Source organism: Eubalaena glacialis, chromosome 1 (genome assembly GCF_028564815.1).
Source record: "Eubalaena glacialis isolate mEubGla1 chromosome 1, mEubGla1.1.hap2.+ XY, whole genome shotgun sequence".
In the NCBI taxonomy this organism is placed as follows: Eukaryota; Metazoa; Chordata; class Mammalia; order Artiodactyla; family Balaenidae; genus Eubalaena; species Eubalaena glacialis.
The window spans coordinates 173,579,053-173,606,512 of NC_083716.1; positions in this window are offsets into that span (position 1 = coordinate 173,579,053).

Sequence of the window (27,460 nt, forward strand, 5' to 3'; positions counted from 1 at the left end):
AAACTCCTTTTGACCTCTCTGACTTTAACAGGGGATTTCATCTGTATGGAGTCCCCGTTTCATGACTCCCTGCACTGTGCTGTTCCATTATACTACTCTTCTGTTTCTGATCACACACACACACAGGCACACACACACAGATCATCATCATATAGTAAATCAATGGACTAATTGTAAATTAATGTAATTAATTTTTATATTAACATGTAATATAAATGTTAAATAATGTTTGTGTAAGAAAATATAGTAATAAGTATTTTACCAATCTCTGATACATATATTCTTTCTCAATAAATCCCCACTTTCTTGAGTCAAAGTTATTCAGCAACATTTGATTAAAGTTTAAATTGTTCAGCAATGTTTTTCTTCTGCTCCAGGTCCACTTTCTGCCATTTATCTTGTGTTGTGGTGAACAATTTTAAGTCATCATGTTTAGCAGATGACAATGCTGAATCAGCTACAAAGAATCTAAGGGTGTGTACTAAGAGTTAATGTACCCATTTTACTGGGGTTTAATATGTCTCAAGGTAAAGGCAAGCAGATAATACGGGAGAGGTGGAAGTCCCAGTCTGCCACAGCAAGGTAGAACTTACTGAAAAAAAAAGGAATGTCACGCCATGATGTAATGTCTGGGGAGTCTATAGAGAAAGAACAACTGCTAATAGCTAATATATCTTTAAATATGCTCATGTGTGTGGGGATTGTACTGTGGGTGTACATATATACCCCTTAAATGAAGGATTCAGTCAGCCAGTCAGCACATCTGCTTCTAGAAATGCATACTCTAGTACAAATTGGGTATTGTAACTTTGGCTAACCTATTAGCTCTTTAGATAGTTCAGCATAGTGATTGATGGAATGCATAATAAACTTTGCAGCTATACAGTCTACAGTTCAACTCCCAGGCATGCTATCTTACTGCCTGTGTAAATGTGGACAAGTTACTTAAGCTATCTGAGCCTCAGTTTCCCTTTCTGTGAAATTCAGTTATTATCTACCTGGGTGATATTGTAAAGACTGATAGAGCCATGTAGAACATTTTTCACTACAGAATTTAAGACATAGTCAGGAATTGTGTGCAGTTTCAGTTGTTATTGTTAGTCATCCTTTTCTGTTAATAAACCAAGAATGGAAGGAGCAAAATAATCCCCAGGGTTTTTAATGGCTTCCTAAATACTATTCCTCATTAGGGGATTAAAAAATTCCTTTTTTTCCCCATATTGACTGCAGTTAACTCATTGGATATCAGCTGGCTAAATTAGTACTGTATGAGATAGTAAAATTGCAAAAACAATTTAAGCAGTAAGATACCATCAGGAGTCAAGGAAGAGTGTGATGATTAAAATATGATTTCAAGTGCCAAAATGCCCAGGTTCGGGTGCTGCCTGTAAGACTAATTAGCTTTATGACCTTGGCTCATCATCTAACCTCTCTGAGCTTCAGTTTTTAATCTGAAAATGACATTAATAATAATGCCTACCTCCTATGCATACAACAAAGATTAAATAAGTTGATATATGTCGGATTGCTTTTCTATTGCCTTGCAACAAATTACCACAAATTTAGCAATTTAAACAATGCCCACTTATTATCATATAGTACTGTAGGTCAGAAGTCCTGCAGAGTGTGGCTAAATTCTTAGCCACAAGGCTGAAATCAGGGTCAGCACAGCTGAATTCTTGTCTGGTCACTGTGGGGGGAAATCTGTCTCAAAGCTCATACTTGTTGGCGGAATTCAGTTCCTTGTGCTTCTAGGACTAGGGTCCCTGTTTCCTCCTTGCTGCAGCTGGAGCCACTCTCAGCTCCTAGAGGCTGCACACATTCCTTGTCATGTGACCCCTTCCATCTTCAAAGTCAACCACAGAGAATCTCTCTTGTGTGGAATCCTTCTCACCCTTAATTTCTGTCCTCTAGATTTAAAGTTTTATGTGATTAATTCAGGCCCATCTGGACAATCTACCAGGTCACTGATTTGGGACCTCCATTATATATGCAAATTCCCTTTGCCATATAATGTGAACATAACGGAATGATATTTCACCATATTCACAATCCTGGGGTTATACAAAGAGAGCACACCAGGAGGTGGGCAATCTTGTATACCACCTTAGAATCCAACATACTACATACGTAAAATGCCAGAACAGTGCCTGGCATATAGTAAGCATGATGTGTGTTAGCTCTTATTCTTACTGAATATATGAAAAATTTATAAAATTTTAAAAAAACAGCAATGTTGCAGTAATGACAAGGGTATAGTGAAATGACATCCTACTGCACCATTAAAGACATAAATTGGTAGAACCTTTCTGCCAGGTAATTTGGCAATGTGTACTGAAAGCCTGGTAATTCCATTTCTAGGAATTCATCCTAGAGATATAATCAGAGATGTACACAAAGATATATGAAAGAAAATGTTAATTATATGGAGATTTATAATAAATATTTCAAAAGAAGCCAAGCATCTCCCTTACAATTGTAGTTAAATATTATTGCATAGCTATTCAATGAAATGCTGTGTAGCCTTAAACACAAAAATGAAAATCAAATAAAAACAAGTGGTTTAGAAAATTATTTAATGAGAAGGGAACATGCTCATGTTATAAGTGGAGAAATTATAGGTTACAAAATTGCATATATAGTGTTAATCAATTAGTACTCCTTTCTGGAGTGTGAAGTGTCCTTTCGGCAAGACAGGTTCACTTGACAAGGGAGGGAACATACCCTGATGCTGTCTGTCTGGTCATGCCCATCCATCCAAAGAACAAGGGTATCCTCAAAAGAAGATTTTGTAGCATCTCCCCTAGTTTTCTGTCCTGTTGCCATTTATTCCATGCCTTAAAGAGAAATGGCATGCTCTGGTCCCTCACTTCTAATTTATAGCCCCCTTCTATACTGAACTGACTAAATTACACTCTCAGTCAAGACTTTAGTGTATTGTTTTTGTTTTGTTTTAGCTATAATGCCAAGCATCTGGAATTCATAATACATACCAGTGGAGGACATAGAAATACCTACAGTGCGCATTCTAACACTATAAAACAGCTACTACTAGCCCCATTTAACAGGTGAGAAAACTTTGGCTCAGAGAAATTAAGTAACTCACTAAAGAACTATTTAAGGAAATGGTGAAACCAGGTTTTCAAGCAACTGGCTTCACTCTTTTCACCATACCAGTGACTCCTGGTAGTTCCTGGGACTCTATTGCATTTAAAAAAATTTCCCCAGAAAATTTTAATGATTAGCCTAGTCTAAGTCCTACTGTAGGACACATCACCACTTTCCCTATACCTGAAGGCAAATTTGTGGTAACAGTGCAGATTGCTTTTTTCTCCTAAGCTTTTTCCAGCTCCAGGCTCTCAGGTTCTAAATTTTAAATTAACGGATGTGTTTTTAATTGGGGGATCCAGATATCACCACAAGTTCAGATTAAAACAATTCATCCCATTTCCCTCTGAACCCAAAGGGAGATGTACCAAATTTCATAATCTTTGAAACTAGCATTTCTCCATAGATACTACAACCCAGGCTAATTTCTTCTACCTCTTGATCTTCTGTGACTTAACTCTTGACAAATATCACTGCCCAGATCTCTCAAGTCACCAAATTGTCCATTTCTCCTTTGGGGATTTTCTTCCATTCTTTACAAACTCTTTCTCCCATGTCCTACTTTCCCTTCATATCCCCAGGGCCTTTCAATCCCCAGGGCCATTTCACTTTTATTCACCTTTATTCTGCATCCATCTCTAGATCCAACAATCTGTCCTCATTCTTGTTCTAGTCTTTGTCATTAACCTTAGTAATCAACCCAAGCCCATGGTTGTATCCCAGCTCTATAGAAATGTCCTTATAGTGGGGGAATAAGGGGAACTTAAAAAAATATATATGGTTGTGAAGGTTTACTATTTAGTAAATATATACTAAATATATATTTAGTATATTTAGTATATATATCTGGTGTCATATAATCATAAAATCAATCATTGGATACTTTATTCTGTAAAACTTGCCTAATAACAACAAATACTTAAGTTCTTGGGGGAGATCCATATAAACTCTGAACTACTATTTTTAGAAAAATAATTTCCATTTGTAGAAAGGGCAATGTACCCAACATTCATGGTAGTTCTGACCTCAAAATGACAAATTATATTTTTACCTTTAGATTCTTTTAGTGACCTGTCTCAATTCAGTTATTTCTCATTACATCATAAATTGAACATAAAAATTAATCATTTATTTTCTTCTCCTACTCCTAAATGCTAGTAATCTTTTGTCTTTTGAGTGTCTTGGTTTGTATAAAAACATTCAACTGTTGTTTTGAATATTTTAATTCAAAATATGACTCTGCTATTTGACTGATAAACAAAATTATGACTATTTTCATATTAGGAGCAGTATTAAGAAAATTGTATTATTTTATATACTTTTCAAAAGGAATTATTGGATATAGGATTAGTAAGAATACTATTAGATAGATAAAGAGAACCTAAGTCGACTCCATTTTTTTTTTGGACCTAGGACACATAGGACCTCGTTAAGGGACCCTGAATTAGAATTCTAAAACTTTTGACTTTTAACAAATATCATAATCTTTTAGGTGCTAGAAAATATAAATCAAGTCGTCCGTACTTCTGTCTGCTTGCTAACAGTTTCATCCAGCCATGTACTCTCAAAAGAGCATTCTGTGTTATAGGGTGACAATACTGTTTAGGATTGCTCTCTCTGGACTATGTGGCTGGGACAAACTCAATCAAGGACATTCACAATGACTCTGTTCTCCCTTCCCACCTATTGCTGCAGACATCTGAATGGGGGTAGCATCTTAATCTCTCTCACAATTTAACTTCTGCATGATCTCACTGTCTGTTGCCATGGAAATAATTGTAACATTGCAATTTTAGTACTACAGCCAGAGCACACTACAGTAGAATCAAACTGGCAGACACAAAGTAGGATGAATCTATTTTTCCTCTCTCTCTCTCCAAATATTTCTTATGCTTTTGGACATTTTTTCCCACCCTTTCTTTGTGTTTACTCAGCTAATTACACAGTTCATTCTCTCTTCAATGACTCTGTGCAAGTTTCTTCAAGGTCACCAGAACTAAAAGTATAAATGTGAGCAAATCCACACAAATTATTTACATCGATTTCATACCAGTTAAGGAAAAACTTCCAAACAGCTTCCTATAATGATTAAACAGGGTACATCAACATTTTAAAAAATCCATCAACAGCTCTCAGTTTTTAGGAGGTTTTCTGCAATTCTTTTAAAATCTCTGTAAGTCGCTTGAAGATAAGAGAGACTCTTCAACCGATTGCTTTCAAACAAGGTCAACTCCAAGCCAGAATCCTATAACCCTTGCAGTAGCAAGTAGTAGTTATGGATTTTACTTTTAAAAAAATCTTGAATGAGTCACTTTAGGGAGGGTGGTGGATAAAATAGATATTAACTCTTTGCCTCCGTTTTCCCATCAATAAGTAAATCTTTGATAATGGTCACCATCCATATAATGCCTCTTCTCTACCAAATTAAAAGAAGTATTCCTTTAGAGTAATAAAGGAAAGCCTTCTTTTTCGTTGTTAATTTTATTTGCCAAAGCAGTACCACAAAGTGGTAGGATATATCAGAATTGGTCCTATTTAAAACCTAACAGGAAAGGTGGCTCCCACCATCATCAAATATTTGGTAAATCTAGAGACCGGAGATGGTTGTACGTAAAATTAAGTAACCACATTACTTTGGGAAGCACTTTGACCTTCCTTCCCCTTATAACTTCGTTCTAAATTCTTTCCCCGCCAAAGAAACCTCTTCAACCCTCCGACTGGTCAGGTTCTGATTTTAACTGTTCATCTGAGCTGCTAAGTCCTCCTTAATTCTAGGACTTTTCCATTCCCCATCAAATCTACCTTTCCTTTACCGTAGGCCCTCTTTTTTTTTTTTTTTTTAATTTATTTATTTATTATTTATGGGTGTGTTGGGTCTTCGTTTCTGTGCGAGGGCTTTCTCTAGTTGCGGCAAGTGGGGGCCACTCTTCATCGCGGTGCGCGGGCCTCTCACTATCGCGGCCTCTCTTGTTGCGGAGCACAGGCTCCAGACGCGCAGGCTCAGTACTTGTGGCTCACGGGCCTAGTTGCTCCGCGGCATGTGGGATCTTCCCAGACTGGGGCTCGAACCCGTGTCCCCTAGCATTGGCAGGCAGATTCTCAACCACTGCGCCACCAGGGAAGCCCCAGGCCCTCTTTTTTTGTGTGTTTTTTAATGAAATAATAGGCAAATGAGTGGTCTTTTTTTTTCTTTTTCTTTTTGGCTGTGCAGCGCGGCATGCGGTATCTTAGTTCCTCGACCAGGGATTGAACGCGCGCCCCCTGCAGTGGAAGCACGGAGTCTTAACCACTGGACCACCAGGGAAGTCCAGAATGAGTGGTCCTTTTAAAGTACAAGTGAGATCTTATCATTCCACTACTTAAGCCCTTCATCTAATGTAGAGTAATATCCAAAGTCCTTACAGGCTCTACACAATCTAGCTCCCAATACCTGTCTAACCTCATTACCTACTATGCCCAACCCAGGACCTCGGCACTCACCACTCCTTTGGCCTGGCCTGCTCTTCCCCCAGATGTCAAAATCGCTGGCTCCCTTACCTTCCTCACTGTAACATTAGCTCACCAAGTAATTAAAAATGCAATGTTTTCTATCAGCCAATCTCTTAGTCACTATACCACTTGACTATTTATCTTTCTTCACAGTATTTAACTCTACAGGACATAATATATATTTAATTTGCTTATCTGTTTATTATTTGTTTACCCCTTCCCCCATCAACACCCAGAAAGTGAGCATCGTTAGAGGAAGGAATTTTTTTTCTGTGTTGTTACTTTATTGCTCTCTAGCGATAGTCACTATAATAGTCACTGGTTCATGCTAGAAGCTCAAGAGATGTTTATTGAATAAATAATAAGTGGCCCCTTAACAAAGTACAGAAAACGAATCTCTTTTCTATAGAATGGCACAAATATCTGAACGAAGACACAGATTCCCTTACTCAACATCTGAACAGGGATATATTAAAAGAACAAGACAATTGTTGTTTAGTGTTGCGGCTTTCAGGATACAATACGGTAGAGGATGTTCTTTCAGAAGTAAAACGATATGCCAGTTAAGGATACTAGGAAACAGAAAGTACAGAACAGAGGAAGTCAGTCAGCAGAAGGACCTGGAGCACATATGCCCCACAGAAGCATAGCTACCAAAACTGAGAGACTCCATGAGGTCACTGAGAGGCACAATGAAAGTGGCCAGACTTCTTAAGAAAGTCACGCTAATCAGATTGGTTCCTTATTACAGATAGGACTGCCATGCTGAGTTTTGATGGCTTAAGATACTACCTCTCTTTGGTAACATGTATTGTGCAAGCGTCTTTTGTAAAATAAGTTTGTTGCCCCAACTTATGTATCTCTAGTAAAGGCATTTCAGGTATTGTGTTGGGCTAGTGGGGAAGAGAATGTTTTGATTCCTTTGTCGGTTGACCCTTCCAAGTCACAGATCTGAACCATTCTTTGTTTATTTTATAGAGCCAATCCAAGAGGGGTTTTAAATTACAATGTAATCTAAAAACCACTCCTTTATAAGCAAAGTTAATAAGGCAAAGGAGGATGGGGCATGTGAAAGCTAACAGTGTAAAGGATTGCTTCTGAATGTGAATGCGGCATTGGCCAGATTTTAGAGTGTGTTAAATTGGGAAAGCATGGAGCTGAAATGACCTGGACTGAGTAGTAGCTTCCCACTTTGGCCTGGGTGTACGTCTCCAGTTTGCCATAGTTCACACTGCTTACTACCCACTGTCTCTTTGGTTGTGAGACCATTTATTATTGTTCCTATGCTATCATTTTCCTTCGGGTAGAAAAGTATTTTTTGATACCTTTGTTACAAATAACAGTAGACAAATGAGAAGACTGAGATGACGTCATGATTTTATTATATCTGACCCTCTTTATTCATTGAGGTTAACTGCCATTGTAAGAATTTGTGTTTGCAACTGCTGATTACCTTAAGAGTTACTTTATGGCTATGAAGAAATTATTACTCTCAGAGGTCTAATGACTCATCTAAATTGACATTAACAAATTTAAAAAAATGCATCAGGCTACCTCTGACTGGCTTTCACTGACCATGTTGATACAAGAGTGAAGAGACTTAAATTAATATTTTATCCAGCAAAAGATTTAGGACTGTGATTTACCCTGTATTAAATCTAGTCCGCCAACCTCTGTGGTATAGGACTCAAGAATTCCCTGTAGCTCTGCTGAACTGACTGGAAACATTATAAGGCATCTAAATTCTGTAGGTATAGCCATTCCTAGCAACCAATTTGATTTTTGACGGACAAAGAGCCCCAGGAAAGTAGATGCCTTTGTACCTGAGAAAAAAGAAATCCCAAGCAACATAGACATGCCCTAATCAGTATGCTCCGGGTATGACAGCATGCAAGTGAGTGATCTATTTCGTTCTGAACCCCCGCTCTGTCAGTGACAGTACATGATATTTACCAGAACAAATCAAATAAATGTATTTGACTCCTGTATTTGACTCAAAACACTGAGCCATATTTCCTTATGCAGCCCTCTGAATTCACATCCTTAATTTTGACTTTTTCTCATAAAATACTGTTGTCAGAATAAGAATGCAAATAGCAATCAATCAGGGTAGAACTGTTTTCAGTGCTTTCAAACATTGTGTAAAGAATGATTTCTGCATGGATATGATACTCTGGCGGACGTGGTTCAAAAAATTACAACCCCCCGAAACAATTTGGAGACCTTGACTATGCAATCGGTGGTCAGATGTTTCAGTGCTCTCTTCTTCCCGTTCCTGCTACAGGTACATGTGACAGCGCTGCAGCGATGAGTGGAATTTTAAAGGGGAAGTTGGAAGAAATTGACGGCTCCTCACCCTGCTCCTCTGTGCAGGAATCTGATGATGAAGTTTTCAGCTGTGACAGTGCTGCCGGTGTTGATAGTGTCTATCTGTCCACTTCTAATCATTTCACTGGTGAGTATCTGAGGCTGTATTTCAGGTTGTGCTCTAAATTGTGTTGTACGGTCGATTCTTGGTGTTTTTATCTTTATCTGCTGGCTTATATCTGCCCCTAAGCTGTTTATCATAACAGACTTAATTTGAAAAACATGATACCATTTTGGTTAATTAAGTCTCAGTAGTTTACTCCTATTTCTTTCTACAGAGTGAGTATGAGAGGCAGAAATGAGTCCAAACAAAGTTAAGCAAATAGCAATTGAAAATAATTTCCTATGTGTCTTCAGTTTTCTGAAATAGATTCATCTTTCTGAAATTAAATCATCTGAGCTCTTTTGAACGTCTAATACTAGTCAGTGAGTTGTGGAATACTTGCAGTGCTGAGTACAAAACATTCACTTCCCAGGTGAGAAAACGGTGTTTGTTTTTAAAAGAATGCTGCTCTGAAATAAAAGCCTTGAAAACCCTAAAATTCTGTAGTTGTTTGGATATTGGTAAACCTCAGACCCAAGGCCAGGTTCATGCACTACAGTAAGTGCAGCTTTCTACACATATATACTTCTCCTAAGCAGTTCATGTGAACAACATCATTTAACTTAAGGTGATATGTTCAAACTTAAAATTGTAGCCATTTAAAGTTGCATTCCTTGTAACAGATGCTCATATGAAGGTTTTGAAATAGGCAAATCCTTTCCAACATTTCCATGTCCACTCAACACCAGTCATTAGGAGACTGGTGATTTTCAAATTATGTTTTAGAAGAGTTAACATCCTTCCAAGCAAAACTAAACAAGGTCAATAAAAACCCCTAGGGCATTTGTGTTTGGGGATTTTTTAGCTCACCAAAACAGCCTTTTAAAATTCACACTGAAGTTTATACAATGTGGCTCTGTGATCCCTCTAATTCCATTTTTAACCTTCCTCTCCATTTTTAACCTTTGTCTCCCTGACCGCCAAGAATTCAAAAGTTTGTTTGGTATTCGTGAATTCTCCCTCATCACTGTTAGAAGGATTTAGAATAAAAATAGGTCTCACTTTATAAGAATGTTTAGCCTCTGTATTAATCTCTTGACTAAAGTAGAACTTATTTTTAATGAACTTGTAGAAAATATAAAAAAGTAAGGAGAAGATAAAGGAACACTTGGAAGAAGGGAGAAAACAATAGCTGTTTTGAGAACAAGATTCTCTAGTTACATAGGAAAGTTACTGTCAATCAATGGATTTGGGGGATAAGTTTTGTTTGGAATTTATCTATAGCCTTTTGTCTCTTCCTCTAAGTGACTGTAGCCTTGTGCTAGGCACACACCTTGCTGTCACCCACGGTGCCTAGAAGAGCACTGAACATTGAATGATGCTTAGACTTCTTTATTGAGTGGACAGATTAATTTTCAGACAATTTTTACACTTTTTTGATAAATAAAAATTGTATATATTTAATGTGCACAACATGATGTTTTGACTTATGTATGCATTGTGAAATTATTACCACATTCAAGTTAATTAACATTTCCATCACCTCACAGTTACCTTTTTTTCTTTTTTGGCGGTGGTGGTGGTGAGAACATAAGATCTACTCTTTTGGCAAATTTCAAGAATGAAATACATTATTTTTATAATTTCAGACGATTTTTTTTTAAACTGGAGAGAATGAGTCTGCTGGATGCCCTTATCCTTAGAAAAGCAACAGTGCACGTTTAAATTCAAGAGCCTCAGGAACACTATTCAATTCCTTTTCTGTGTACCTTGAGAGTGCTCCTTCTCCAAGCCCTGGAGCGCGGCAGGAGCTCCTAGTATTTCTCAACTGTTACCCCTTTAGCCACTCCCGAACAACACCATCAATCTAGACCCTGTTTCTCTGAGATCTTCCTACTCAGTGCAGTGCAGCATTTTCCACACACCTGTGATTTTTTTTTAAACCTTCAGCATGCTTAAACCTCCTCCCTCTTGTCTATGCTTCTCCTAAAGTTACAAATTGACTCTCTCCTGGAAAAATCAATTGCAGGCCTTCTCTATGCAAGGTGCCTATTGATTTCTATAGCTTGTGAGCTCACAAAGTACCTATAATGTTCATTTAAACACCATCAGGTCTTACAATTGCAGATCAAAATACTTTCCAGATGAAAGTAATGTTCTAGTAGTGTACAGGGGTTTGAAAAATGATAGGTCAGGCACTTGTTATGAGCACCTGAAAAGTTCCCTGGAGGGTAAAAGTTTGAGTGGAGAGTGGTTTTATTTTGATAAAATAAACTATTTGATAGCTATTTTGCTATCTGGTCATAACTTTCCTGCTTCATCACCATGGCACGAGTCTATGGAGAAGGAGATGTCTGTTGTGTACAGAGGAGACAGCAGGCTAGTGAAAGCAGCCGTGAAGTTTGATTAGCTCTCTCAGCTACTTTTCGTTGCAAGTATTCAAGGGTTTTGAGGGAAATATTTACCGATACTCCTCTGTAAGGAAACAGTGGTATGCATCATTGAGCACCTTGTAACTGAATGTGTGAGGATAACAACGATTTGGGATAAACGGTGGGGAGGAGGGGTAAAAAAAAATAGATGGAAATGTGACAGTAACAGGGGGATTTCCTGTTACTGTGGGTTGTTCTCAGCCTGATCTCCAGTACAAAACCTTATTATTTTATAAAATTGGGCAAATTGAGGAAGAAAATGCATTTGAATTTTTTTAGAGGATCCAATGATCTTACATATGAGTAAGAAAAAAAATAGTAGAGTCAACCCTCATTTTGAATTCAGAGAATGTTAGAACTAGTAGAGCCTTTGAGAACATCTAGACTGACCCTTATTTTACAGATGTGGATACCACAGCCCAGGGAGAGTTACTTGACAAGAATCCAAATGTGAGCTAGTGGCAGAGAACTTTATTGTGGATCCCTAGAGGATTGCCCTTTCTACTAGACTGTGCTGCTCTCTGATGGGTCTGATATATCACTGACTACTAAGTAGAGGGACCCAAATCATCAAGTGAAAGACATGGCTGTATCTTTTGTGCCAGCTCCTCTTAGAAACAGAATGAGCCCATCTTTCGGCATCTCATCTCTGTTGCCTTTTTCTTCAGTTGGTTTCTATTGAAAGTGTGCATATCTCCTGGCTGTAATACAATGCCAGTGATGAGTTTATGAATAAATTCAATGAGCATAAAGAGGTAGTGGACAGAGAATTCGATTTGAGTGTGAATGAACCATTTCTCTTCCTCCTGCTGTAAGTGACAGGGCTGACTGTTGAGATTTTGCTTGTGTGTCCCTGACATTGATGAAAATATCTTACAGCAAAAATGTTGTTTTACACTTACATGAATGAAATTGGTTTGTCTTGGTGACATAATGCTACTTGTGATAATGTGAAAATGTTACGATGAAAAGTAGGTGAGATGCAGTCTGAGGTGTGCATCTTCACTGGCAGCTAACAAATAGAAGTTTATTTCATTTACTTTAGAAGTAAAACCTTTGTATATTCCACTTTTGCCAGAAGGGTGAATGGTCATCCTAGATTCCCTGAAAAAAAAAAAAAATAATGATACCCTTCCATCCCTTGAACTCCAGGACCCTACATTACTTTTACTTGTTCAATAATTCAAGACTTCAGAAACCCACTTAACTTGCATTTCAATTAGACTCAGTCACAGCTTCTGACTGAATGCAGTAATTATATTCCATTTTACTGGCTAGGTAAAGAATTGGCTTTTATGTTTGCTTGTTTGTTTTAAGCCCTGAAAAACTTAAATTTGGCTTTAAATGTAAAAGCACAATTAGACCGAGTTTCAAATAAAATTTTATATATTGATATCATAGTGAATCTAGAAAAACAACACATTGCTTGTGGTTTTAACTCTCAGTTAGGTACTATAAAAAACTAATTATAAAGATAGTTCTGGTGGTGTTAATGGTACCATTTTTTACATTATTCAAGGGATAAGGCCCTATTAGCATGAGATCCAAAATACTTTATAGAAAATCTTCCATTTTTCCACAGCTCTTATATACTCAGGATGTCTATAGATGGAACTGATCTTGTAGCTGAATTTCATAAAGAGTACAAGAAGTAGAGCTGCTATTAAATATTAAAGATACCACCTTTACATTAGTGATCAGAATATTTTCACCTGACAATGTCATTTGTTCACAAATATTTCTTAGAGTATTTGCATTTTATAAACTTCTTGATAAGAATCATATCTTTATTTTGGGGTCATCTGGAAGTGGTCATGGGCAATAAGGAGATGATTACCCAATTGCAAAATAGTGTGACTTGAAAAATGGATCCAAATGAATTTGGGTGATTAAAATTCTACTCAGCATTTTCAAAGTCCCATAATCTTTTGGCTTTGGTTTGAATACCAGAGGCTGACTGGCATTACACTTGTTGTTTATGATGGTGATGATAAAATCATAGTGCCTGAAGCAACTGTCCTTGTGTTTCTCAAAAGATTTTAAAATTCATCATGCAAATCAGGCAATCTGATGCTTTCTGACAGCTCGAGGGAAGTATACTTGTGTGCATGTGAATGCAAAAAAGAATTAAACCTGGTTCTGCTAAAAAAAAAAAAAAAAAAAGCCAGTTGGTGCTATTTCTGAATTGGCTGCAATATTTAACCATTTCACTCTGGAAAGTACTTGTTTGTACTCTGAAAATGTTACTTCTTTTTTTGTCTGAAGAATTTGGGAATAAATCGGGAATGTTTTAGGGCCACAGAATTATTGTACCATATGTTTTATATGTTCGGCTACAGTGATCAGGCATGAACTAGAATAGTTAAGTGTCCGAAATTTACTGAATTCCATTGAGAATTAGATTAAGGTTAAAAGTACTTTTTTAAATGTAATGAAGAAAGAGCAGTCATAATAAATATAACAAAACATAAATATTTGATTTTCAACCAAAAGTCAGCATATAAAAACTAGAAAGGCATTTTCTTTGAATGGTGTTTAATTTTCAGGTAGGAAAGTATATATGTATATGTATAGCTGATTCACTTTGTTATAAATCAGAAACTAACACACCATTGTAAAGCAATTATACTCCAATAAAGATGTTTAAAAAAAAAAAGAGAGAAAAAAATAAATAAAATTGAAACGGACACTCAATTTTTTGCATTTGGCTTTACCTCATCTCACAAATATTGTAACAATGGAGCAATAATGAAGATTGATTTATGTAATTTACAATTCTAGAAATTTGAATGAAATGTTATGAAACTCGCTTTATATAATGAACTATTAAATCACTTTAAGATCCTTAATGGATATCTGCAGTGGTCTTAGCATGGCAAAAAACAAAAACAAAAATAAAAACCTCAAACCAAATTCTAATAAAACGATTTCCAAAGTACTGTGAAAGCTGGTGAAGATTGCTGCACCAAGTGCTAAAAGCACTAGATATTTCTGGCTGAAATACAATAGTGGGTCCCATTAATTGTGATATTGTGGAGACTGAAATGCACTCAGTGCTATATATTTTTATGCCATGATTGAATGATAATGTTAGTGGATATAAAAATGTATATATTTTAGTTTTAAATCATATTAATAAAATTACTTTTAAATATTCACAATTAAGAATACTTAATATATTTAATTTTAAAATTTGCTCTGATGCCCACGATTTATACATTTCAAAAAATGTATATATTTTGAATCTTAACAATGCCAGCATTTGGGGTATTTAGTTCCATCTTTGAGGAAACTTGTTTGGAAGAAATAAGGACTATTAATTTTAAACATAGTTAATTTTTCTAACTTTTTAGCCTGTTCTATTTCATAATTTCTCCAAAGATGTTGTCCCTTATCTTCTTGCTATGTCAGCTCTGACTTTCTGTTGTTTGCTGTTTCTATGACAACCATCATGTTGGCTTGAAGACAGTAGTACATATTTCAGATACATATACAATTCTAGACACACACACACGCACACTTTTAGAATTTTTTATTTACCAAAAAAATTGATGATTAGGCTGACAATTATAGTGGTCATTAATCAGTACTAAAATTAAATGCTATGCTAACATCATGGCTCCATAAGATATATATCATATATTTGACCTCGATTTTTAAAAAAATATGCATAAAGCTAAATGAGCTGCAAAAGAAAACTGAGGGAGTAAACTTAGCTAAAATTTATGGACACTAATAAAGAAGCATATATATTTTAAAAGTCCCCTCAATATGAGATAAATATTTTGATGAAAAAAAGAATGAATGGAATTCAGGATAAACAACCTAAATAAGCATTGTTATTTTCAATAAAACAGCTCTTACATTTTTAGGATTCGCTAGCTTTGCAGCTAGAATATGGAAATGGTTGAAATTTATGATTACAATATTTTAAGTTCCTTGCTGGCAAGGGCTGTGTCTTATATTTCCCCCACATTACTTAATGTTAATAATCATAATATCAAGCTTTATTAAACATTTTATCATTTGCCAGACATTGTGCTAGATGTTTTAAACAAATTATTTTATTTGATTCTTATAACGCTAGGTCCTAAATAAATTTATTTTTGATTGGTATGTTCATGACTTTTTTCTAAAAAGTCCATGTCTTAATTGATCAAATGATTTCTGTCATCTTAAACATGACATGAGTGAAGTGAAATAGGCTAACTAATTTTATAGAAATTAATTAAGATTGCTGGATACAATTAGGGTCTCCTTCAACAGGTACAGACCCATAGGAAAAATGTTTTTATATCACATGTTCATGGTTTCCAATGTATGCATGTAATATTGTCAGTATAAATGAAATCACTCTCCAAACTTCCTACATAGTTTTAAATTTATTAATAAGTCAGAATTCAATATTCTAAGATTAGAACATTGAAATATTTGGAATCAATGTATTTAACATTTATTTATTACTTTAAAAAGCTAAATATTTAAAAAATTTTAGCTTTAATTTTTGCAGTATTTTTTCTTATGGTGAAAAATTATAAAGAAACTATATGCTATGCAATTGTTTAAATAATCTATGGAAAACCCATATAATAGATTCCCATGTGGCCATTAAAAAGAGCTAAACAAATGTATCTATTGACATAAAAATATATTCACATTAATAAATAATTCACATTAATTGCAAAATTATATTGCAGTTTCATTCCATTTGTAAAATCTTACACATGAGGTATAAATGTAATAAGATCCAGAAACAAAATGAGATACATATATTTTCTATAGAAAACCATTATGGGTAATTTTAATTATCTATGTATTTCTCAATATTTCACAAAATCTATATATTTTCTCAGTTTATATTAATATATTTTAGCTTAACAGGATTTATTGTGTCCATTTACTACAATAGCTTTCTAGAATTTTTCACTAATATAATTACTGCTGTTATAATATGTTTATAAGTTTTCCCCTAAAGTTGGAAATCATAGTTCAAAGGGTACATTTTAATTGCCCTCCAGAAAATTTTACCAGTTTATGTGCTCACTTCTAGTAATTGAAGTAACTGAGTGCCTTTTCCTCTAACATCTTGCCAACCTTAGTAGGCATTCTCTCACTCTCTCGGTGCATACTTATATACGTACATACGTACATATACACCTGGCCAATTTGATAGGCAAAAACTGATAATGTCTCTTTTTTTTTTTAACATCTTTATTGGAGTATAACTGCTTTACAATGGTGTGTTAGTTTCTGCTTTATAACAAAGTGAATCAGCTATACATATACATATGTCCCCATATCTCCTCCCTCTTGTATCTCCCTCCCATCCTCCCTATCCCACCCCTCTACGTGGTCACAAAGCACCGAGCAAAAGTGATATTCTCTTAATGCTTTAACTTGAATTTCTCTGACTAGTAGGAAGCTAATTATTTATATATTTATTTATTTGCCCTTTTTTGTGTGTATAAATTGTCTATTTTGGTTTTTTTTTATTATGATTTTCTTTTTCATTGTTTTATATTGAGGATTTTTGATTAACATATATGCAATAGTATCATTCCTATTTTGTCATTGGTCTTTTAACTCTGTTTATGTTTGCCATAGAAATATGTCTTTGTGGTCAAATATATCATGGATTTGACTTTTAGGAGATGTTTAGGGAGACCTCAGCTCTGAAGATTAATTGCACACAAATAACCTCCTCTAGAACTTTCATAAATTTCCATTAAAAATTTAGATCATTAGACCAATTGAAAATTATGTTGGTGTACTCTGTGAAATAGATAAATTTCCAGTTTTCCTAAAATCATATACTGAATAATATAATATTTTCTATCAATTTGAAGTTCTGTTCTTATCTTGAACAAAATTCTTATTCAGTGTTTGTAGTAGGATCAGTGTCTGTAGTTTTCTTTCTATTTCATCACCTAGATGGTTATACCTAAACCAACAACACTGTTATATTATGACTCTGTAGTAAGTTTTATCTCACATAGGAGTTCCCAATATTCCCTAACCCACTGCTATGAAGAGAAACACAATACACTACCATACTCTTTAAAGACTCTATTAGTTATTCTCACATAATTATTATTTGAATTTTATAAGAATATTGTCAAGCTACCGAAAAAACCACTGCTATGCCATTGGATTTACGTTAAATTTATAGGTTAATTTGGGCCATAAGGCAAATTGACACCTTATAATTCCATTCCAGGAATGCCAGATAATCTTTCCATATTTAACTGTCATTTTACCCACAGTAGAGTTTTATGCTTTTCTTCTTGCGGTGAATTTTCCTTGAGTCCCTAAGTTTTTAAAATATTTTCATACCTGTTATGAATGAGACTTTTCTATATATGTTCTAACAGATTATTTTTTGGTACTAAGAAAGGCATAGGGTTTTTTTCTTTTAATGGAAATGTTTCCAGGTTTTCACCTTTAATTTGACTGTAGGATATCCTTTATCTTATATTAAGGAGGTATCCTTCCATTAAAGGTTTTTAATTAATAATGAACATAAAGTTACATCAAATTCTTCACTGGAATATATCAAGATAATCCTATTTTTCTTCAAAATTTTAATATGATGAAGTGAAAACTATTTTTTCTAATATAAAACTATTATTGCTTTTGACTCTGTTTTATCATAAAATATTCTTTAATTTCACATGAGAATATAATTTAGTCTGGAAATGTGGGTGTATTAAGAGGTCCTTAAAAATGTTCAAGGTTATTTTAAAACCCACTTAAAAATATGTTTCATTGAGAGAGAACAAAGTTGAAGGCATCACTCTTCCTTATTTCAACCTGTATTACAAAACTATAGTAATTAAAACAGTATGGTACTGGCATAAAAACAGACCGTAGATCACTGGAACAGATTAAATACCCCTAAAATAAACTCAGGCGTGTTTGACCAACTAATACTTTACAAGGGAGTCAAAAACACTCAATGAAGAAAGGAGAGTCTCTTCAATAAATGGTGTTGGAAAAACTGTACATTCATATAAAAATAATGAAACTGGACCCCTATCATACACCATTCACAAAAATTAACTTGTAAAGGATTAAGGACTTAATTGTAAGGCTGAAAACTGCAAAACTCCTAAAGGAAAATATATGGGAAAATCTCCTTGACATTGTTCTTGGCAATGGGTTTCTGGAAATGACACTAAAAGCACAAGCAATGAAAGCAAAAATCAACAAGTAATACTACATCAAACTGAGAAGCTCTGCACAGCAAATAAAATAATCAACAAAATGAAAAAGCAATCTGTGGAATAGAGGAAGTATTTGCAAATAATATATCTGATAAGGAGTTAATATTCAAAATATATAAGGAATTCATGAAACTCAATAATAAATAAATTATCCATTAAAAAAATGGGCAAAGGACCTGAATAGAATTTTTCCAAAATAGACATATGATGACCAACAAGTTCATGAAAAGGTGCTCAACTTCAGTAATCATCAGGGAAATGCAGATCAAAACAGCAATGAGAAATTACCTCACACTTGTTAGAATAGCTACTATCAAAAAGACAAGAGATAACAAATGTTGGCAAGAACGTGGAGAATAGGGAACCCCTGTGCAGCCACTATGGAAAACAATATGAGGTTCCTCAAAAAATTAAAACCATATTCCCACATCTGGGCAAATGCCCAGAGGAAATAAAATCACTATCTCAAAGAGAAATATGCACCCCTTATGTTCATTGCAGCATTATTTACAATAACCAACCTGTGTCCATTGATGGATGAATGAATATAGAAGTTGTGGTGTATATATACAATGGAAATTATTCAGCCATAAAAAGAAGAAAATCCTGCCATTTGTGACAACATGGATGGAATTTTGGGCATTAATGCTAAGTGAAATAAGTCAGACAGAGAAAAACAAATACTGTATGATCTCACTTATATGTGATATTAAAAAACAAACAAACTCATAGAAACAGAATAGACTGATGGTTTCCAGAGGCTGGAGGGTGGGGGAAACACGGAGACGTTGATCAAAGGCTACAAAAATAAATAAACACAATAAAATGTTTCAAAATGCATTTCAAATCCACACAAACACACACACACACACATATGGTAATAAGAAAAAAATGGTGCAAAAAAGCGCTATACTTTTTTCCACTTAACTGGGGAGTAGTAAAAAGGTAAAGTATAGATATTGCTTAATGTGAAAGAAGGAAAAGCTAGAAACACTAGTGTTTAGTACAAATAAATAGATATAGTGGTTTGCTGAGTCTTCTTTACCTATTTTGCAAATGGGTTAAAGGATAAATCATTCACTTTATTAAAAAAAATCTTTCTTCAACATTGAGGTACGATAAAAGGGAACAAAATTGCTCTGTTCAGCATCCCACATATTGTAGCTGCAGATTAACTTTAAACACATTTTTGTTTCTTTGTGGCCAATTTTTGTTTTGATAGCCTCCATCTGGCATTGATCTGCATTCATTTTGTAGTCTGATTACCAGGCATGAATCAAAGAAATCAACTGGTTCCTCTATCTTAAAAGCCTGGGAGAAATTACCTTTTAAGATTTCTTTCTTTTTTTATTTTTTACTATTTAAATTCTCTATGTAAGATAAAAGAGAGAGAGAGAATTCATTCAGTATGATGGTAAAACAGGACCTGTCAACACAACCACATTGACTTAATTTTCCTTACTGGTAATAAATAACTATACCCGTTCTTTAATTGCATTTCTTTTACTGGTAATACTTGGCATTTGTCCTAGCACTTCTGTAAAATAGTCAGTTAACGGTCACAGTTATGTTAGTCAAGACTTTTTACTCAAGTGAAGAAGCCCTACACAATCTAGCTTAAACAAAAAAGAGCTATCTTAGTTCAAGTAACTGAGAAAGGCAAAAAGGGATCTGGAGGTCAAATACCAACCTCAGTGCTTCCTGCGACCCCCATGACATGGCTCTGTTCTCACTATGGGAGGGCCTCGTTTTCTCCCACTGCATATGGGGTTATGGGTTTCCCTTAAGATCTATGGAAGATATATGCCTACACATAGACATACACATCTTCCTAGCACTATTTTCTTTTTTTTTTTTCTTCGGATTTTAATGATTTAATTGTTTTTTAAACATCTTTATTGGAGTATAATTGCTTTAGTTAGTTATAACTAGTTTAGTTAGTTAGTTTCTGCTGTATAACAAAGTGAATCAGCTATATGTATACATATATCCCCATATCCCCTCCCTCTTGCGTCTCCCTCCCACCCTCCGTATTCCACCCCTCTACGTGGTCACAAAGCACCAAGCTGATCTTCCTGTGCTATGCTGCTGCTTCCCACTAGCTAACTCTTTTACATTTGGTAGTGTATATATGTCAATGCCACTCTCTCACTTCATCTCAGTTTACCCTTCCCCCTCCCTGTGTCCTCAAGTCCATTCTCTACATCTGCGTCTTTATTCCTGTCCTGCCCCAAGGTTCTTCAGAACCTTTTTTTTTTTTTTTTTGTAGATTCCATATATACGTGTTAGCATACGGTATTTATTTTTCTCTTTCTGACTTACTTCACTCTGTATGACAGTCTCTAGGTCCATCCACCTCACTACAAATAACTCCATTTCGTTTCTTTTTATGGCTGAGTAATATTCCATTGTATATATGGGCCACATCTTCTTTATCCATTCATCTGTCAGAGGACACTTAGGTTGCTTCCATGTCCTGGCTATTGTAAATAGAGCTGCAATGAACATTGTGGTACATGACTCTTTTTGAATTACGGTTTTCTCAGGGTATATGCCCAGTAGTGGGATTGCTGGGTCATATGGTAGTTCTATTTTTAGTTGTTTAAGGAACCTCCATACTGTTCTCCAGAGTGGCTGTATCAATTTACATTCCCACCAACAGTGCAAAGGGTTCCCTTATCGCCACACCCTCTCCAACATTTATTGTTTGTAGATTTTTTGATGATGGCCATTCTGACTGGTGTGAGGTGATACCTCACTGTAGTTTTGATTTGCATTTCTCTAATGATTAGTGATGTTGAGCATCCTTTCATGTGTTTGTTGACAATCTGTATATCTTCTTTGGAGAAATGTCTATTTAGGTCTTCTGCCCATTTTTGGATTGGTTTGTTCGTTTTTTTGCTATTGAGCTTCATGAGCTGCTTGTAAATTTTGGATATTAATCCTTTGTCAGTTGCTTTGTTTGCAAATATTTTCTCCCATTCTGAGGGTTGTCTTTTCGTCTGGTTTATAGTTTCCTTTGCTGTGCAAAAGCTTTTAAGTTTCATTAGGTTCCATTCGTTTATTTTTGTTTTTATTCCCTTTCTCTAGGAGGTGGGTAAAAAAGGATCTTGCTGTGATTTATGTCATTGAGTGTTCTTCCTATGTTTTCCTCTAAGAGTTTTATAGTGTCTGGCCTTACGATTAGGCCTTTAATCAATTTTGAGTTTATTTTTGTGTATGGTGTTAGGGAGTGTTCTAATTTCATTCTTTGACATGTAGCTGTCCAGTTTTCCCAGCACCACTTATTGAAGAGGCTGTCTTTTCTCCATTGTACATTCTTGCCTGCTTTATCAAAGATAAGGTGACGATATGTGCGTGGGTTTATCTCTGGGCTTTCTATTCTGTTCCATTGATCTATATTTCTGTTTTTGTGCCAGTACCATACTGTCTTGATTACTGTAGCTTTGTAGTATAGTCTGAAGTCAGGGAGCCTGATTCCTCCAGCTCCGTTTTTCTTTCTCAAGATTGTATTGGCTATTCGGGGTCTTTTGTTTTTCCCTACAAATTGTGACATTTTTTGTTCTAGTTCAGGGAAAAGTGTCATTGGCAGTTTGATAGGAATTGCACTGAATCTGTAGATTGCTTTGGGTAGTATTAGTAATTTTCACAATGTTGATTCTTCCAATCCAAGAGCATGGTATATCTCTCCATCTGTTTGTATCATCTTTATTTTCTTTCATCAGTGTCTTATAGTTTTCTGCAAACAGGTCTTTTGTCTCCTTAGGTAGGTTTATTCCTAGGTATTTGATTCTTTTTGTTGCAATGATAAATGGGAGTGTTTCCTTAATTTCTCTTTCAGATTTTTCATCATTAGTATATAGGAATGCAAGAGATTTCTGTGCATTAATTTTGTATCCTGCTACTTTACCAAATTCATTGATTAGCTCTAGTAGTTTTCTGGTAGCATCTTTAGGATTCTCTTTGTATAGTATCACGTCATCTGCAAGCAGTGACAGTTTTACTTCTCCTTTTCCGATTTGGATTCCTTTTATTTCTTTTTCTTCTCTGATTGCTGTGGCTAAAGCTTCCAAAACTGTGTTGAATAATAGTGGTGAGAGTGGACATCCTTGTCTTGTTCCTGATTTTAGAGGAAATTATTTCAGCTTTTCACCATTGAGAACAATGCTGGCTGTGGGTTTGTCATATATGGCCTTTATTATGTTGAGTTAAGTTCCCCCTATTCGTACTTTCTGGAGAGTTTTTATAATAAATATGTGTTGAATTTTGTCAGAAGCTTTTTCTGCATCTATTGAGATGATCACATGGTTTTTATCCTTCAGTTTGTTAATATGGTATATCACATTGCTTGATTTGCATATATTGAAGAATCCTTGCATTCCTGGGATAACCCCACTTGAACATGGTGTAGGATCCTTTTAATGTGCTGTTGGAGTCTGTTTGCTAGTATTTTGTTGAGGATTTTTGCATCTATGTTCATCAGTGATATTGACCTGTAGTTTTCTTTTTTTGTGACATCTTTTTCTGGTTTTGTTATCAGGGTGATGGTGGCCTTGTAGAATGAGTTTGGGAGTATTTCCTCCCTCTGCTGTATTTTGTAAGAGTTTGAGAAGGATAGGTGTTAGCTCTTCTCTAAATGCTTGATAAAATTTGCCTGTGAAGCCATCTGGTCCTGGGCTTTTGTTTGCTGGAAGATTTTTAATCACAGTTTCAATTTCAGTGCTTGTGATTGGTCTGTTTATATTTTCTATTTCTTCCTGGTTCAGTCTCGGAAGGTTGTGCTTTTCAAAGAATTTGTCCATTTTTTCCACGTCGTCCATTTTATTGGCATATAGTTTCTTGTAGTAATAGCTCATGATCCTTTGTACTTCTGCAGTGTCAGTTGTTATTTCTCCTTTTCCATTTCTGGTTCTGTTGATTTGAGTCTTCTCACTTTTTTTCTTGATGAGCCTGGCTAGTAGTTTATCAATTTTGTTTATCTTCTCAAGGAACCAGTTTTAGTTTTATTGATCTTTGCTATTGTTTCCTTAATTTATTTTTAATTTTTTCTGACCTTCTGATCTTTATGATTTCTTTCCTTCTGCTAACGTTGGGTTTTTTTTTGTTCTTGTTTCTCTAATTGCCTTAGGTGTAAGGCTAGGTTGTTTATTTGAGATTTTTCTTGTTTCTCGAGGTAGGAAGGTATTGCTATAAACTTCCCTCCTAGAACTGCTTTTGCTGCATCCTATAGGTTTTGGGCCATCGTGTTTTCATTGTCATTTGTTTCTAGGTATTTTTTGATTTCCTCTTTGATTTCTTCAGTGATCTCTTGGTTATTTAGTAGCGTATTGTTTAGCCTCCATATGTTTGTATTTTTTACAGTTTTTTTCCTGTAACTGATATCTAGTCTCATAGCGTTGTGGTTGGAAAAGATACTTGATATGATTTCAGATTTCTTAGATTTACCACGGCTTGATTTGTGACCCAAGATATGATCTATCCTGGAGAATGTTCCATGAGCACTTGAGAAGAAAGTGTATTCTATTGTTTTTGGATGGAATGTCCTATAAATATCAGTTAAGTCCATGTTGTTTAATGTGTCATTTAAAGCTTGTGTTTCCTTATTTATTTTCATTTTGGATGATCAGTCCATTGGTGAAAGTGGGGTGTTAAAGTCCCCTACTATTATTGTGTTACTGTCGATTTCCCCTTTTATGGCTGTTAGCATTTGCCTTATGTATTAAGGTGCTCCTATTTTGGGTGCATAAATATTTACAGTTGTTATATCTTCTTCTTGGATTGATCCCTTGATCATTATGTAGTGTCCTTCTTTGTCTCTTTTCTTTATTTTAAAGTCTATTTAGTCTGATATGAGAATTGCTACTCCAGCTTTCTTTTGATTTCCATTTGCATGGAATATCTTTTTCCATCCCTTCACTTTCAGTCTGTATGTGTCTCTAGGTCTGAAGTGGATCTCTTGTAGACAGCATATATACAGATCTTGTTTTTGTATGCATTCAGCATTTCGGCTGTGTCTTTTGGTTGGAGAATTTAATCCATTTACAATTAAGGTAATTATCGATATGCATATTCCTATTACCATTTCTTAATTGTTTTGGGTTTGTTTTTGTAGGTCTTTTCCTTCTCTTGTGTTTCCTGCCTAGAGAAGTTCCTTTAGCATTTGTTGTAAAGCTGGTTTTGTGGGACTGAATTCTGTTAACTTTTCCTTGTCTGTAAAAGTTTAAATTTCTCTGTCAAATCTGAATGAGATCCTTGCTGGGCAGAGTAATCTTGGTTGTAGCTTTTTCCCTTTCATCACTTTAAATATGTCCTGCCACTCCCTTCCGGCTTGCAGAGTTTCTGCTGAAAGATCAGCTGTTAACCTTATGGGGACTCCCCTGTATGTTATTTGTTGCTCTTCCTTTGCTGGTTTTAATATTTTTTCTTTGTATTTAATTTTTGATAGTTTGATTAATATGTGTCTTGGCGTGTTTCTCCTTGGATTTATCCTGTATGGGACTCTCGGCCCTTCCTAGACTTGATTGACTATTTCCTTTCCCATGTTAGGGAAATTTTCAACTATAATCTCTTCAAATATTTTCTCAGACCCTTTCGTTTTATCTTCTTCTGGGACCCCTATTGAATGTTGGTGCATTTAATGTTGTCCCCGAGGTCTCTGAGACTGTGCTCAATTCTTTTCATTCTTTTTTCTTTATTCTGCTCTGTGGTAGTTATTTCCACTATTTTATCTTCCAGGTCACTTATCTGTTCTTCTGCCTCAGTTATTCTGCTATTTATTCCTTCTAGAGAATTTTTAATTCCATTTGTTGTGTTGTTCATCATTGTTTGTTCGCTCTTTAGTTCTTCTAGGTCCTTGTTAAACGTTTCTTGTATTCTCTCCATTCTATTTCCAAGATTTTGGATCATCTTCTCTATCATTACTCTGAATTCTTTTTCAGGTAGACTGCCTATTTCCTCTTCATTTATTTGGTCTGGTAGGATTTTACCTTGCTCCTTCATCTGCTGTGTATTTCTCTGTCTTCTCGTTTTGCTTAACTGACTGCATTTGGTGTCTCCTTTTTGAAGGCTGCAGGTTTGTAGTTCCCATTGTTTTTGGTGTCTGCCCCCAGTGGGTAAGGTTGGATCAGTGGGTTGTGTAGGCTTCCTGGTGGAGGACACTGGTGCCTGTGTTCTGGTGGGTGTGGCTGGATCTTGTCTTTCTGGTGGGCAGGGCCACATCTGGCGGTGTGTTTTGGGGTGTCTGTGAACTTATTTGATTTTAGGCAGCCTCTCTGTTAATGGGTGGGGTTGTGCTGCTGTCTTGCTAGTTGTTTGGCCTGGGGCATCCAGCACTGGAGCTTGCTGGCCATTGAGTGGAGCTGGGTCTTAGCGTTGAGACAGATATCTCTGGGAGAGCTCTCACCAGTTGATATTACGGGGGGCTGGGAGGTCTCTGGTGGTCCAATGTCCTGAACTCGGCTCTCCCACCTCAGAGTCTCAGGCCTGACACTAAGCTGGAGCACCAAGACCCTGTCAGCCACACGGCTCAGAAGAAAAGGGAGAAAAAAAAAATTAAAAATAAAATAATAGGGCTTCCCTGGTGGCGCAGTGGTTGAGAATCTGCCTGCTAATGCAGGGGACACGGGTTCGAGCCCTGGTATGGGAAGATCCCACATGCCGCGGAGCAACTAGGCCCGTGAGCCACAACTACTGAGCCTGCATGTCTGGAGCCTGTGCTCCGCAACAAGAGAGGCCACGATAGTGAGAGGCCCGCGCACTGCGATGAAGAGTGGACCCAGCTTGCCGCAACTAGAGAAAGCCCTCGCACAGAAACAAAGACCCAACACAGCCAAAAATAAATAAATAAATAAATAAATTAATTAATTTTAAAAAGGAAAACTTAAAAATAATAATAATAATAAATAAAATAATTAAATTAAAAAATTTTAATTATTAAAATTAAAAAAATTAAAAAATAATAAAAAAAGAAAAAAAAGAGAACAACAAAACCAATAAACAAATCCACCAATGATAATAAGTACTAAAAACTATACTAAGATAAACATAAAAATCAGATACAAGTCAGTCACAGACAGGAAACCCCAAGTCTACAGTTGCTCCCGAAGTCCACTGCCTCAATTTTGGGTTGATTCGTTGTCTATTCAGTTATTCCACAGATGCAGGGTACATGAAGTTGACTGTGGAGATTTAATCCGCTGCTCCTGAGGCTGCTGGGAGAGATTTCCCTTTCTCTTCTTTCTTTGAACAGCTCCTGGGGTTCAGCTTTGGGGTTTTTTTTTTATTATTATTAATTAATTAATTAATTTATTTTTGGCTGTGTTGGGTCTTCATTTCTGTGCGAGGGCTTTCTCTACTTGCGGCAAGCGGAGGCCACTCTTCATCACGGTGCGCAGGCCTCTCACTATCGCGGCCTCTCTTGTTGTGGAGCACATGCTCCAGACGCACAGGCTTAGTAGTTGTGGCTCACGGGCCTAGTTGCTCCATGGCATGTGGGATCTTCCCATACCAGGGCTCGAACCCATGTCCCCTGAATTGGCAGGCAGATTCTTAACCACTGCGCCACCAGGGAAGCCCCAGTTTTGGTTTTGTCCCCACCTCTGCATGTAGGTTGCCCCCAGGCTTCTGTTCCTGCCCAGACAGGACGGGGTTAAAGCAGTGGCTGATTAAGGGGCTCTGGCTCACTGGGGGGAGGGAGGGGTACGGTAGTTATAATTGGAATGTGGGGCGAGCCTGCGGCAGCAGAGGCCAGTGTGACGTTGCAACAGCCTGAGGCATGCCGTGTGTTCTCCTGGGGAAGT